The 14,019-nt window shown below is 40.4% G+C and overlaps 1 protein-coding gene, 1 long non-coding RNA gene and 1 pseudogene across 4 annotated transcripts in view; all 3 read left to right on the forward strand.

Annotated features, from left to right (window-relative positions):
• The window catches only part of LOC110047379 (uncharacterized), a 32,608-nt pseudogene that overhangs the window by 14,303 nt on the left and 4,286 nt on the right, over window positions 1–14,019 (forward strand). The window lies entirely within an intron of this gene.
• The window catches only part of LOC149114112 (uncharacterized), a 39,934-nt gene that overhangs the window by 6,098 nt on the left and 19,817 nt on the right, over window positions 1–14,019 (forward strand). The gene's annotated exons all lie outside the window — the stretch shown is intronic.
• Window positions 11,557–12,677, forward strand: LOC149114113 (uncharacterized). The gene is made up of 3 exons (XR_016206412.1): window positions 11,557–11,599; window positions 11,921–12,060; window positions 12,319–12,677. It is a non-coding gene; the product is annotated as an uncharacterized LOC149114113 (long non-coding RNA).

The following is a 14,019-nucleotide window of genomic DNA, read 5'->3' on the forward strand; positions in this document are numbered from 1 at the left end:
AACCCTCACCGACTGTTTCGATTTAAACAGGTAAACAATACGAAAAATTCAACCAAGAGCAAGCTCTCTAACACGTGACCAAGCACGCCGGATGTAGGTCCGCAATGGGTGCGCAACGATTGTGCCACCTTACAGAGTATAAGTCAATAGATCATTGGCGAGATCGCCTAACTGCTATCTGGTCGTAGATCATCATCGGGGCTCAGAACTAAAATATCATTTTCTTTGTGAATTCAGCGGGACAAAGTTCTTTATTGCGTTCGAGCGTAGGGAGAACGCAACCTAATTTTCGGTTGGTGTCCACATGTTGGGCTTCCTGCGTAATACAGGCGAAATCGATCGAGGTTGCAGTGTTCTTAGCAAATTCAGCCGCCCCGCTTGATTTTTGCAGGGGCATGTCACGGCCAGTAAACGGGTACCGTTTAACGCTAGGACAGGTGATAAGACATGTGGCGAACTTGTGAGCACCGGTATATGAGCAGGCCATGTGAGCTCGTCTTTCCGCTTGATCTTTCTTTGACTTCTTTCCATTCAGTCGCCGTACGCTTCGCTATTATGTGCTCTCAGCGTTAGATTTTGGTGAATTTAAACGCTTCGACGGTAGCATTTATCGAAATCTGAGGGAATTGTCCTTGTTTATTAACACGACTTGGCTTTGGGATGTTGACTGTGGGAACACCCACATTTTGATTGCATTTGGTGATTAGTTCCAGTCGCGACAGATGGCTCAGTCTTTATCCGGTCGAAATGTTATTGCTTGGAATCGGTGGAAAAGTACCTTGAAGGCAAGATCCAAAAGTCTGCTTTATTCATCAGGGGAAATACTCGAATTGGTCGCACGGAGTTTGTTTACGATAAACGAGCACGCGATTGCAAATGCTAGCTTAAATTTTTGCTTCCAGCTTAGAATAATGTACGTAATTTAATATTCTATGAAACTTGTGAGTCTACAGAAACTGGCGGCGTCACGCAACGTATCAACAAATCGTGACCTCGTCACTAGCATGGACTTTGACACTATGCATATCTGACTTTAAAACCTCGGTTGCTGCTGAAAAATGTTGATTTTAGCAATAGACAAAGGTTGAAAGTCAGCTAATGAAATCATTCATTTAAGGTATATATATTAAAGTGAGGGCGTCGAACGCACTCTCATAATCTCTGATTAATACTAGTTATTATATTTTATTGGCCCCTTCTATTATTTAGTTGGGTATGGACTGAGTACTAGTTAAGGAAGCAAAGGCTACGGGTCAATAGCCCATGAGGCGAAGGGTCTAACTGTTTTAGTATCACCCAACTAGTCGGACAGAAAAGGCAATAATAAAGTTAACAAATGCAAGTTGAAGAAATATTTATTTGGGAATAAAACGAGAGAAAGCGTCACGCTCGATTGCGCCAATTTCGCTACTCGAGGACTATTACTGATAGTCCGCTAGTAGCGCAGCCAATTAAAATGCAGGATTTACATTAGTCCACTAGTTGAGTGATATTAAGTATTATTAGACGGTGCTTGGCGTGTTTTTGTTTGGAAGGAAGGAGAAGGAGGTTTGATTTCACGGACGCTTGATAAGGGCTTTGCATTGAACGGTTTGGGGAGATATCATGGCATTTGGTGAGAGTTGCGAGATTCTCTGGCGGATTTTTCACAGTGATGGCGTTGATTAAGGCAGGGATTAAGAACCAGGGCGCTTATATGTAGTTTTATGCTCTGAGCTGATGGGAAAGGTGAGTTTTTCAAGATCGAAAACAAGACTTCAATTTCGCGCTCTGAATGAATAATAAGACCTGCTCGCGCTAGCTGTAGGCTAACGCGAACGCTTTTGCGTTTGTTCTGGCTTAAGAATATAGCACGAAAACTCTCTCCTCTTGTATCGAGTTAATTTGTGAGTTTCTCAAACAGCGCTTAATCATAACCAAAACCTGTTTTTGATGGTTTCTTATTGTTTTTGCTTGTTTGGCGAGTTTGCAAAAGTTTTTGAAAGGAAAGTCTGACGCGCACAAGTAGATCATTTGCATGGTGCAGCGCGTGCACTTTCAAGTCCGAGTCGTTGTTTTCAATTTGTCAACAAACCTTGACAAAGATTTCTTTCGGTATCTTTTGTGCTAAGATGCTACTAACATCATGTGTGTTTCTACAACATGGTGAAGTTTTTCTGTGCCATTAACCGTATCATTGAAACAACAAAATACAGCAACGATATAGAGAATAATGCAGTGTGCCGCGGTAACCAATACTGTCTTTAATTACAGACTCAAATACAAGCAAATATAACACTTCCCGGGGGTTGGATACCCCAGCTCGTGCAACAAAAAATAATAAAGGCTAGCAAAAACATAGACTAAGAAAAAAAGAAGATGCGTAAATTCAAGCAATATACCAGGCAAGCCGAGCAGGTATCCACCGCAGCGGACACTCGAGGCCAGAAAAAACCTCAAAGAATGGCGCAGGAAATCTGGGTAGGAACCAAAGTAGGCTACGGCTGCCGGGCCCTCCTACTGGACCCCTAATAACGAACTAAATGTTCATAGACCGAGTAATCTCAATAAGCTCTTCTGGTACAGCTTCAAGGTAACGAAACTTGGACCTCGGATTCTTCCAGCCAACATGCCTGTCTTTCATTGAGGAATCAAGAGACCTGAACCCCGCATCGTTAGCCCCGCCGATTCTAATACTATGTGTACCATACAAACTTGCATCAGAAACAAAAGGCGAAATGTACGACTTAAAACTAGCATAAGCTGTGGAATAACTTATCCCAAGAGAGTCGTGAAATCGCTCCTTAGAATGCCTAGAATTAACGATCCTGCGAATAATAGGATAGCTAGAACCACTGGAATCAGGCAGTAAAGACAATATCCTCTCAGTTACCCCCACCGGACAGGTGACAGGACTGTAACAAAATATCAACCAGATGCAGAACCATTAACTTCAATGACGGATCCTGAAGATTCGCCGTGAAGCCCCCGTCCTGCAAGATATCTTAAAGAAACAAAAATAAGGTTAGCGAGCAAACAACACTGCGCAAAAACAAAAAGGTAAATATAGCCCAGACAGGAGTAGCTATCAACAAACTGCTACAACAGATGCACCCTCTCAAATGTATCAGCCTAAGGTAGGCAGCATGGTGCTTCGGTAAGACCGGCATCGTACATCAAGTGCTTACCAGTGGTACACAGCCGTTAGCATGCTCAAAACTCGCATGACTGTAACAACGCACACAAGCCATGCCGCCCGGTAACCGTAGAAAACGCATGCCATACACGGGCCGATTGATCAACTGCAGGAAAATGCTCAACAATACAAGCAAACTGTTAAGTCTACAAAAGGTAGAAACAAAAACAAAGAGACAAACAAAAACTGACAGGTCGGCAACGCTAACCTGAAATATATGCGTAAGGCCAGCATGCTGAATTTGGGCAACCAAAGAAAACCGAGGGCTTGCCGCGATAAAAAGCCTTTTGGCCAGGACCAGGGATAATCATATCAGATCTTCTGGGCAAGCGTACGATATCCACAACAAATGAAGCAAATCTGGAAGGGCGAGACTTCAACAACGGCCAGAAAAAAGCCGACGGCCATTCAGGAAAGATGAGTGTGCGACCGCGCGGCATGCACACGTGTGTCTAATAACATCCACAATAATAGACACTGGTGGACAGAGCCAATTGTTTTCACCATGCCATTCCTGAGACAAACTATCGACTGCACAACAGCCCGGCGACTGAAATCTTGAATTAAATCTCCTCAACTGAGCGTTCTAATAAAAGGCAAATCGATCAACAAAATGCGGACCCCACCTAGAATCCAACTGTTCAAAAATCTCACAAATGCAATTTAAAGTCTTTTTCCACAAAAAGACTTAAAAGATCAGCTCTAACATTAGCATCGCGAGGAATCCACTGTGCATCAATTTGAATATCGTTCACTAGGCACAGTTGAAAAATATCAAGCGCTAAACAATGAAGGTGCTGCTTTGGGCTGCCATCTGAAACAATCCTAGAGGCATTCTCGTTATCCGTAAAAACTTTAACTTTCTTGTGCCTGAGAGATGCAACATGCGCCTTGATAACATAGAAAATGGCTTTAAGCTCTCTGAAAGTAGAACTCGGCTGACACTCAAAACGGCTAAACATACCACTGACAGGCTGATCATTCAATTTGATCCGATATCCTCTAAAGGTGTAATTGCTAGCATCGCAAAAAATTACTGCACCAGGAGTAAGCTTAGGCTGAATTCCATATCCGATATTAGCAGACCAGAAACGCAATTCTTCCGATAAAGGCGAAGAAAGAGAAAAGGAACAATCCCAGAGCGAACGGGCTTGAATAGTAGCATGCATCTGCCTCGTCAATAACCTAGCAATAGAGCCGACTGCCAAATACAGCGAATTGATGGAGCCGGCCACTCGAGCAAGTTCCCTAAAAGTAGCGCTCCCAGAAGAAATCATGGAATCGAGGTTGCCATTCAGCTTGACAATTTTCTTAGGCGGGACTCGGAACTGCATTTTTATCGTGTCAATTTCAAAACCCAGCCATTGACCGACTTGCATTGACTCTAACATAGATTTCTCCCTGTTCAGTTTTAACCCACTCAGTTTCAAATCCATCTGATGCAATAAACTAGCAGCAGACCCAGAAACCCTCTCGGGATGTCTAAATAGCACTTATCCGGAAATCTGACAAATGGTAATCTATAGCCTTCAGAAATCAGGCCTAAAACAAACTTTGGGAAACAGATGGTGGATTTCCAATAACTGAAACACTGCTTCAGGCGACCTTTTACACCGGAGGAGCCTTTAACAAACTCTACCCCACTTCCTAAGTAATCATCAATCAAAGGGTACTCATCGGTTTCGACAATATCCACATCAACGTCAAAAGCTGACCGTTTAGATTCGGCTAGTCATCCCCGGCTGAGCGGACGGTCCGACGAGGAGGCGTTGACAGAGCTCTAGGGACAATTACGAATTAAATGACCAAATTCCCAACACTGAAATAAAGAAAAATAAAGGAATTTGAATAGAGAAACAAAATTGAAACAGCGCTGGTAACACGCCGAGAGAATGAACCGATACTAAACACTCGCTTAAATACACCTACCACGGAAAACCCAGGGGACTACATGACTACCTGCACATGTACGGATTCCAAACGCATGGGATACAAATATATGCTAAACTGCGTATCGCACATATTATGCTATACCCTGCGAAAATAAAATAGCGTCACCGTAACTTTGCTGATTATTTCTGCTGTATTCGCACGTTTTCAGCTAAATTTTTAATATGTTCTCAAACATTTATCAACCTTAAACATATTTAAAAACTATAGAGATATTGAATGAGTTCGATGAACGTTTCCACACGAAAGTGCAGAGTCCGATTTGTCATGTTTACCGACAGTACAAAACATGCATCGGCAAGCGCTCTTATCCATCGTCAACAGACAATTTATTGGATTTTTACACGAGCAAAACTGAGCAGTATCTACAGACGTAAACTTATTGGGCCTTGATGAAACATCGCGTGTCGTTTACAATTCAGGCGAAACTCAAACTTGCAATTTTGTCTTACTTTTCGCTCGCGATAGACTCTGGCGAAATCCCCGCAAGCGTCTGGTAAGAGGAGGGAAACTTTGAAGTTATAAAACACCGCTAAATCCAAATATATCCAACTAGTTTTCGCTGTGTTATGAAAGAGCTGTTAATCTTCATTATATGTGATTTTAGAGTGGAGTTCTTGTAAAAGAAGCAGCGCTAACCCAACTTGGTTAGTGATACAAAGCGGGACATATCTAAATTCGACACGGTGTTACTTCACTCAGATTGGAGCAGCTTACGACAAAAATACTCAAGCAAAATCCCAATACACATAAACGTATTGAGTTGTGGACCAAAAATATCAAAAATTTCGGGCATTTTGGACGCCATTTCCCCCGCGTTAGATCCGCAAAGATCCACGCAGCATGTACGCACGTGTGCCCAACGAGATGGCGCAATTTGTTCCAAAAAATAGAAAAATTTTCCCATTAACAAATCGAATGTGGTTTAGCGTGGTACGAGCCAGACGTTCTTAGCAACCAAAAAACAGACCTGGGATCCCGTGGAGATGTAGAACTTTTAGTCCTACATCTCCACGGGATATCTAGTGGCTTACAACATTCCAGTGTAATCATATCCCTGTCGGTGATCGTTTATGTTCCACAAAACGCGTCAAGTTTTGCACGAATATGTCATAATCCTAAAGTGTGAAATTATATTTAATGTAACAAAATTCTATCGTGAAAGTGAAGAATGATCATCGCAGTAAATTTTCCAATTTAAGCAATTGGAAAGAAGAGACCTGAAAAAATCAGGACTCCGGGTTTCGAACCCGTGACCTCCGCGATGCCGGTGCGATGCTCTACCAACTGAGCTACGAAGCCACACATTGGGAGTGAGGTCAATTAAGGTTACAGTATACCTTCAGATCGGCAATTTTCTTCAAATTTGGATTTTTAGTTCAAAGTAATGATCGAAGAGTAATCTTTAATTTCTGAAAACAAAATTGAAAAAAACTCAATATTGGCGGAGAAATGGAGGTTTTACGTTACGGCCGGAAGTAAAAGTTCCTTCTTGATTGACAGCCCTATAACGTGTACGCAATCAACCGAGACTACTTTCGCGGGAATATATGGATACCACGAATTGGCTGGCTATTCCGATCCAAGCATTTTTCGTATTAGATGTAATTCTATTAAGTTATAAGTAAACATGGGCCACGGAAAACATTGTTTACCACTTCGAAAAAGCGAAGAACGAATGAAAACACATCAATGAGTGAAGAAGCGAAAGTTGGCCTCGCGGATGAAGCTATAGCTATCGTATCAAGCGGGCGAAAAGATCGAGTCAAGAGTACAGAAAGATTCTGTAAAAATTTGGGAACTCGACAGCTATAACAGCGATGTTTACATTGACTCTTTTGTTGAGTCCGATACTGATGAATCGCCCAACTCATTGAGATCCATTGGAATATTATCCATGCACATTTGCTCCGCCGCGCTTTCTTTTGTTCAGTTTGTTCTCATCGCCCAGCCTCTCTAGCGTTCGTATCCTTTTTCGTATTCCCCATTTTGCCAGACCAGCTTCAAGAAAAACCGAGCTACAGAAAAATTATCTCTCCGCCTTGAGCGCATTGCGAAACACAAGGGTTTTTTCGAGATTCACGCGTAAATTTAACCGCGAGTTAATGGTAGTAAATTTTCCAAGCGCTGATTGGCTCAGTGATCTGAGAACCCAGTTGAAGGCGTTTGTGGGCGGAGTTTGTTTGCGAAGCAAGAGATTTTTCTTAGCGCTGTTTTCTCGAATAAATTTTTTCGCTTGAAGCAGACACTTTAAAGAGTTACAACTCAAAGGGGATTTGTTTGATTGCCCTCAAATTTGGACAGTAGCTAGATTAACATATAAAAAACAAAAACATGTCTGCGAATTGTTTATTTCGACATATTTTTTCTCCGAGAGCAATTTTTGTACGATCACTTCACATTTTTTAAATCCTATTTTGAAAATGTTCTGTAACTTTTTACTGCAATTGAATGTGGAAAAACGCAGACACGCTTTTTTAGCGCTTTTTGTCCTGAAACCGAGGAAAAAAATAAATTGGCGAAAAACAAAATTCGCTTTGACTTGTAGCTTCCAAAAGGTGATTAGGACGTTCGCATTTAGTGGCCGTGAAAAAATCGGCACTTCATTTTATTTCAAAATTTTTGGTATGGTTTGATAGCCAGCTCTGTAAGCTTTAATTTGATATAGGGGTTTAGGTATCTACATCTTAAACCGGACGCGCTACATCGCTTGGACGTGAGACACCCCTGAAGGTATACGGTAACCTTAATTGAGTTCATATCTTCCCGTGAGGAGTGAAATGATGTGAAGTATATATGACATAATTCATATTTGAACTGCGGTGTAGATGAAAGTGAAGAATGATCATCGCAGTAAATTTTCCAATATAAGCAATTGAAAAGAAGAAGCCTGAAAAAATCAGGGCTTCAACGGGATTCGAACACGTGAAAAAAAAATTTGGAAAATTTACTGCGATGATCATTCTTCACTTTCATCTACACCGCAGTTCAAATGTGAATTATTTCATATATACTTCACATCACAATTCTATCGTGTCAGAAAGATACAAAACATTTTAATAGTCGGCGATTCAGGAAATCGCGCGACTGACGTGAAGAATTTGGATTAAAAGAAAAAATAACGTTGAAACAACGTGTTTTCTAGGTTGGGGCGCAACCGCCAGTTTAAAACCTAGACGGTCTGATACATTTCTTAGGCCCAGTTCAGACGCCGAACTTTTCATGAGCCGAACTTAATTCGAATTTGGACCGACCCAAATTATCAAAAGTACACCTGTTGATTCAGACGTCGAACTTAATTCGCCGAACTTTATTTAGTTAAAACCAAAACACATCGAAATGTCAGCGATTTTCAGGCAAAGTAAAAACTGCTTGTAAAATACGTTACAATAATTTATACATTAGGTTCGGCTCATGAAAAGTTCGACGTCTGAATCAAAACCGTTCCAAAGCCGAAATTCCCGGCTGAGCTAGGCGGGAAGAACGGCTGGGCTGTTCCAAATTCAAATAGCCGTTCTTAACTGATTCAGACGCCGAACTTTTCATATACTTAATTCAATGTATTTGGTTCGGCTCATGAAAAGTTCGGCGTCTGAACTGGGCCTAATCCAAATGAACAGGCAGGGCCGTTTCTTTGTTGCGCTTCCCGTGAAAAGAAAACCCGCGCATCTTCTGTAACTCCTCGAGGCAAATTCGATTGGAAACTGGCTCAATTTCGCACAGATGCGTCAGCAGAAATACCATATTTTCTAACTCAGAGACAAATCTCGTTTTGTGTCCGTTTTCAACGGCCGATGACGGGTTCATGTGAAGTCGAAGTCTTTATTATATATAACCGCGCAATATTCCCGCGTTGTGAAAATTTATTATAAAATATCAATTGTGTGGCCAGATCATATCTGAAAATAACCTGGTTACTTTTGTACACAATTAATTTCTCTCGTTGAAAGCAATTATCTCAAAACCACGATAGAACCGCAAAATTCTTGCGATGACAGCAACATAACAGATAAATGACGTCACCACATAGCAACCAGACCTGGCGAATATTTGAGCTTCCGGTTAGCTCTGGCTCAGGCGGTGTTGAACACGACTCGCAAAGCATGCCGGGAGAAATTTTCCCTGGAGCTCATTTTCATCTGATCGCTGAACGGCAAACATCTCCACGCGCTGATGGTGATGTGGAAATATGACTTATAGGAGGTTCGTTCGCATCCGATGCTGAAAGAAATCAGGAATGACATCCATATGAAATGTTCCGCACGCCAAGTAATAGTTGTAGATGACTTCTGCTCGATTTACAAAACCACCATTTTCAGTGCTAAACAGATGATTTTAGGAATCGAAGCTTCGCGGTTCGTCGAATCTCTATGGTTGAAATATAAATTATTTCCGTTTAATTTCTGATCTCTTCGAATTCGATCTTAACTTGCCGGAATTGAACCTACCTTCGGCCCTTTCCTTCTTAGATATCTCGACTTGTGTGTGAAGTGTGTCAGTGTACCGCTGGCCAAAAACATGGTTGTTGACAGATATTATGTTTTCGTTCCACGATAAGAGAGCTGAGAAGTAAAACCTACGAAGAAAAGGGTTGAATAATTCGAAATCAAAGCAACGTTTTGTCCTTAAAAACTTGTGTTAAGCTTGATTAATCGAGTTTCGCCCGCTGTATTTCCTTATTAACCAAAAGGAATCATAAACAATTTGCTAATGAGCTATGGCTCTTTCAAAATAACAAAAATAACTTGCAATAAATGGAATTAAAAAACTAGAAGCTTAATGGGAGAAGTAGGGTATGTTTTGCTTCAATGTAAGTGGTAAAAAATAATTGTATTCGTCCCCTGTACCAGGTCACACTTCCAGCAAATTCTTGTTCAACTTACAAATCCAAGATTAAATATGTACTGTGTGGATCTATTTTGTAGACAATGGGATAACACGATTTTGGTCTTGTTCAACTTCCTTGAATGTGTTTAAAGTAAAAGGTCTACAAATGACTTTGCCTCAGACATTGCCACTTGCAATATCAATGTTCAAACTGATGAGAGTTTGAGATTTCTCTTCGCCTAGTGTTTAGGTGCTGGATGTAACTTGTATCTGCTCCAAGTGTCCATTCCTGGCTTCTCAGCACATGTGAGGCCATGTCAAGGGGAAATGCAGGCTCAATGGAAAGAAGGCTTGGTTGAGTTACATGAAATGAATGCTTTGGACAAATAATATACCTCATGCTATTTAAAGTGGTTGCAACTAAAATTGCAGATGGGAGATGTGAAAAAAAAATAACTGACTTACCAGTCCGGGATCGTTATCAGATTTGATAACCATGTGACGTCACAACATGGCGGCCATTTCAAAAAACCGGGAATTTTCGTATTCACTTCGCTTTGCTCGTTATTTGTTCGATTATACTCGGGTAATTTACCCATAATTCTATTCGATAATTACCAGAAAAGAAGGAGCCTCACGTGTTTTGAAGATGGCGGTTGAAGACCAGCGTAAACGATGTAAAATGCTACTCGTAAAGTGAAACAGCGCTTGCAATTTTCCATCCAAACCAGGTATGTTTTCATTTTGTCATTAGATTTAAGTTACCTGGAGATTTTTGCGAAAATTGCAAAAAATATGTCGTTAATCTTCACGCCATATTCTTGGAATGTAACGTGTTTTTAGTGTTGTGCACGATCTGTGAAAAAAGTGCACGGGGGTATTTTGATTTGCGATGTGTTGTTCGTAACGGCGGCCATATTTACAGCTGTAATCGATATGTTCCTAGGTATTGAGATGGCGGATGCTGGTACCCATAGAATCAAAATAGCAAATTTATGTCGATTTTGTGGATATAGCTTGGTCATTACATAGGGTAGGTTTATTGTTGTCGAGTTTTGCAGCATAAAATTTTCGTTCCTTTTAGGCCTGACAGACACGCACCATTCAACTTTAAGAATTACTGGTGGCAAAATCAAGGGCTACGTAAAAGTAACTTACATAAATCATCTAAGCCCCTTCAGAAAAGAATATAGCTCTTAGTGAGTCGCTCGATTCATGGTACGGCAGTCCAGGTGGTTGGGAAACCACTTGCGAATCTAACATTAGTTGTTTATTTTCTTTTGAAGGGTTACCATGAGGTCAAAATCAAGGGGCCAGAAGGAACTCCTTTTCATGTCCTTCCTGAAAATTGGAAACAAAGACTCGTTCGCACTTCGTTGTGTTTTGCCGGAAATTAGAGAAATACCCGAGACACTTCTAGACGTGCCACAGTCTGGTATCCAAGAGCGCTGAGAAAAATTACACTTTGAGAGAAGTTGCTGGAAGACAGATAGGCCGGGTGCAATACTTCATAAACAGGGAACTAAAACACCTTTCGGACTGCGGGAAAACCGACAATCACGTTAAAGGGTAAGTTGCCTATATTTTAGAGTCAGTTTCAACAACTCGCGGTCCTGAAATATTTTCCGGAAATGCCGGCCAAACTAGGTCAGTTTTCTGGCACACCAGTCGTTATATAATGAAGCTTATTGTTGGATTTAGCGAGTGAACTATGGTACGAAAACATATTACTTGGATTATAGTTTCTTTTATATGAATCGGTCATTAAAAGCGTTTTTCCATATCACCGAATGCACAACAATAGACTACTGATCTACAACTTAAACAATTTTTTTCCGGAAATGCCAAGACTTCCCAGTTTACTGTCACATCTCACGACATAAAGTGTTGCATGTACCCATTCCACGGAACGGAGGTGTATCACCAATTTAAGTAAATATACCTGCTATATTTTTGTTGTTGTGCCAGAACCATATCAGGCGAGCCCACAACGACAAAGAGAACTCCAGTGCATCAAAGATGGAAACGAAATGTACAATACGGCAGAGGGGATTGAATTAGCAATCGCAGAAATGAAATTAGGCGTGGGATGGGATATGGCCATCGAGGTAAGCTATTCTATCTTCAGTATATCTGGACAGAGAGTCGACAGAGAGAGGGTCGCGAACTGTTCCCATACTGTTATTTCCATTTCATAGTAATGAATCATAGTAGGAGATGTTTCGGTCCTAACCACGCTTCGCTCATGCAAATTGAACGAAATTCAGTTACAGCTCTCCGCTTGGAATATAGAAGCAACTTGTTCAGTGTCAATTTGTGAACTCAAGATGTATTTACTGTTAGTGTTTCGTTTATATTTTATACAGACTGTTGAACAGCCAGCTTCGCCAACTACCAAGAACATAGGCACGCAAGACGTGCAAGAGTTATTTTTTTCTGTGAAGTTTTGGAGATAGAAGCATTCATGGTACAGTAATGATTTGGTTAATTTGACAAGTTTTTTTGGTTGCGATGTTACATCGGTCATGGTAAGATAGCTAAATAGTAAGCCATAAAATGTTTGACTGAACAAACTACAGTAATCTGACACGTCTCCAGATTAATGTAGTTATCATCTTATTTTCTAACGGGCAATTTGATTCGCTCTTTGATACAACCCGCAGTGTGATTGGTGTGACACCCGCACATGCATAACTCCCTCGCTCACCGATCACAAAACCCTTCAAACCCCCAAGAGAAATTTTTGCTCAAAAATAATCAAGTTAATTTAGAGACTTTTTCGCATTTTACACAAGTCGTAAGTTTACCTTTTTACACAACACAACACAACACAACTTCACCGAAAATAGAAAGAAAGAGAAAAAAAAACCTCTGACACGTTAAAAGTCTGATTTAATTAAATACACTTTAACTTGGTGCCACGCAGTCTTCAAAGAACATTTGAACAGTTTTCATACTTTTTCCCTTAAAAAATATCGCACTGAAATGAATGTCATCAAATAAAACTATTAAACTGCTACTGCAGAGACGTAAAAACCGTCCAGAAACAAAACCTTCTTTTTTGTTTAATATCCTGGAAACAATAGCCGATAACTTGTCAGCTCTAATTGAATTTACTCCCATATAAAAAACAAAAGTGTTAAGTTACCATTTGTTACTAAAGATAGCAAACATCTCGTGGGAAAGAGTGATGATGATTCGTCCGCTCTAATTGAATTTACTCCCTTGTGAAAAACAAGAGTGTCACATTACACTTTGCAACTAAAAACCAAAAATGTCTCGTTATATTTGCATGCAACAAGAACAAAACAATTGTTACCCGCACTTACTATTGTAAACGTTAGAACTGTTTCAAATCTAAAGTCTCGTCCCCTCTAAAGCAAGTCCTAAGAACTAGACGCGACGATTCGTGACCTCTAATTGAATTTATTCCTTGTGAAAAACAAAAGTATCAAGTTACCTTTGTAACTAAAAATAAAAATATCTCGTTGCATTTGCATACTACTAACTCACGAACTGTTTCAAACCTCAAGGCTCATCTCGTTCATTTAACTAAAATCCTCAGCCGAACCCACAGAAAATGTCGAAGTAAACCCAATATGTGAATACTTCCTCCTCTTTTATAGAAGAATAAATATGGCTGTTCTGAACTCTATCGGGATCAAATTTACCTTTACAACAAGAAATTTGATTGGCTGTTTATAGTAGATCCAATCTGATTGGTGTGACATACATACATCTCTCACTCACTCACTTACTCACTCACTCACTCACTCACTCACTCACCCATTGACCCGTCCATAACATACCCGACGCGCCGACTAAGAGGTATTTTTTTTACAAAAAAATAACTCAAAAATGAAGCCTGAGTGAAAATAGAAGCTATCATATTAGTATCAATAAACAACGCTTTTGTGAACAGAATAACTGTTGTCTACCTTCGTGTGTTTTTACTCGGAACAAATATTATACGGTGTCTATCTGAGAATGAAACTTTTCGCTGTAGCTTTTGGACAAAGACAGTTTTCTTCCATACATCTCTGTTTCTATTCCATAATCCAGTAACC

The sequence above is a fragment of the Orbicella faveolata genome, unplaced genomic scaffold, assembly GCF_042242905.1.
Source record: "Orbicella faveolata isolate gen_17 unplaced genomic scaffold, um_ofav_v1 contig_14, whole genome shotgun sequence".
Taxonomy (NCBI): Eukaryota; Metazoa; Cnidaria; class Anthozoa; order Scleractinia; family Merulinidae; genus Orbicella; species Orbicella faveolata.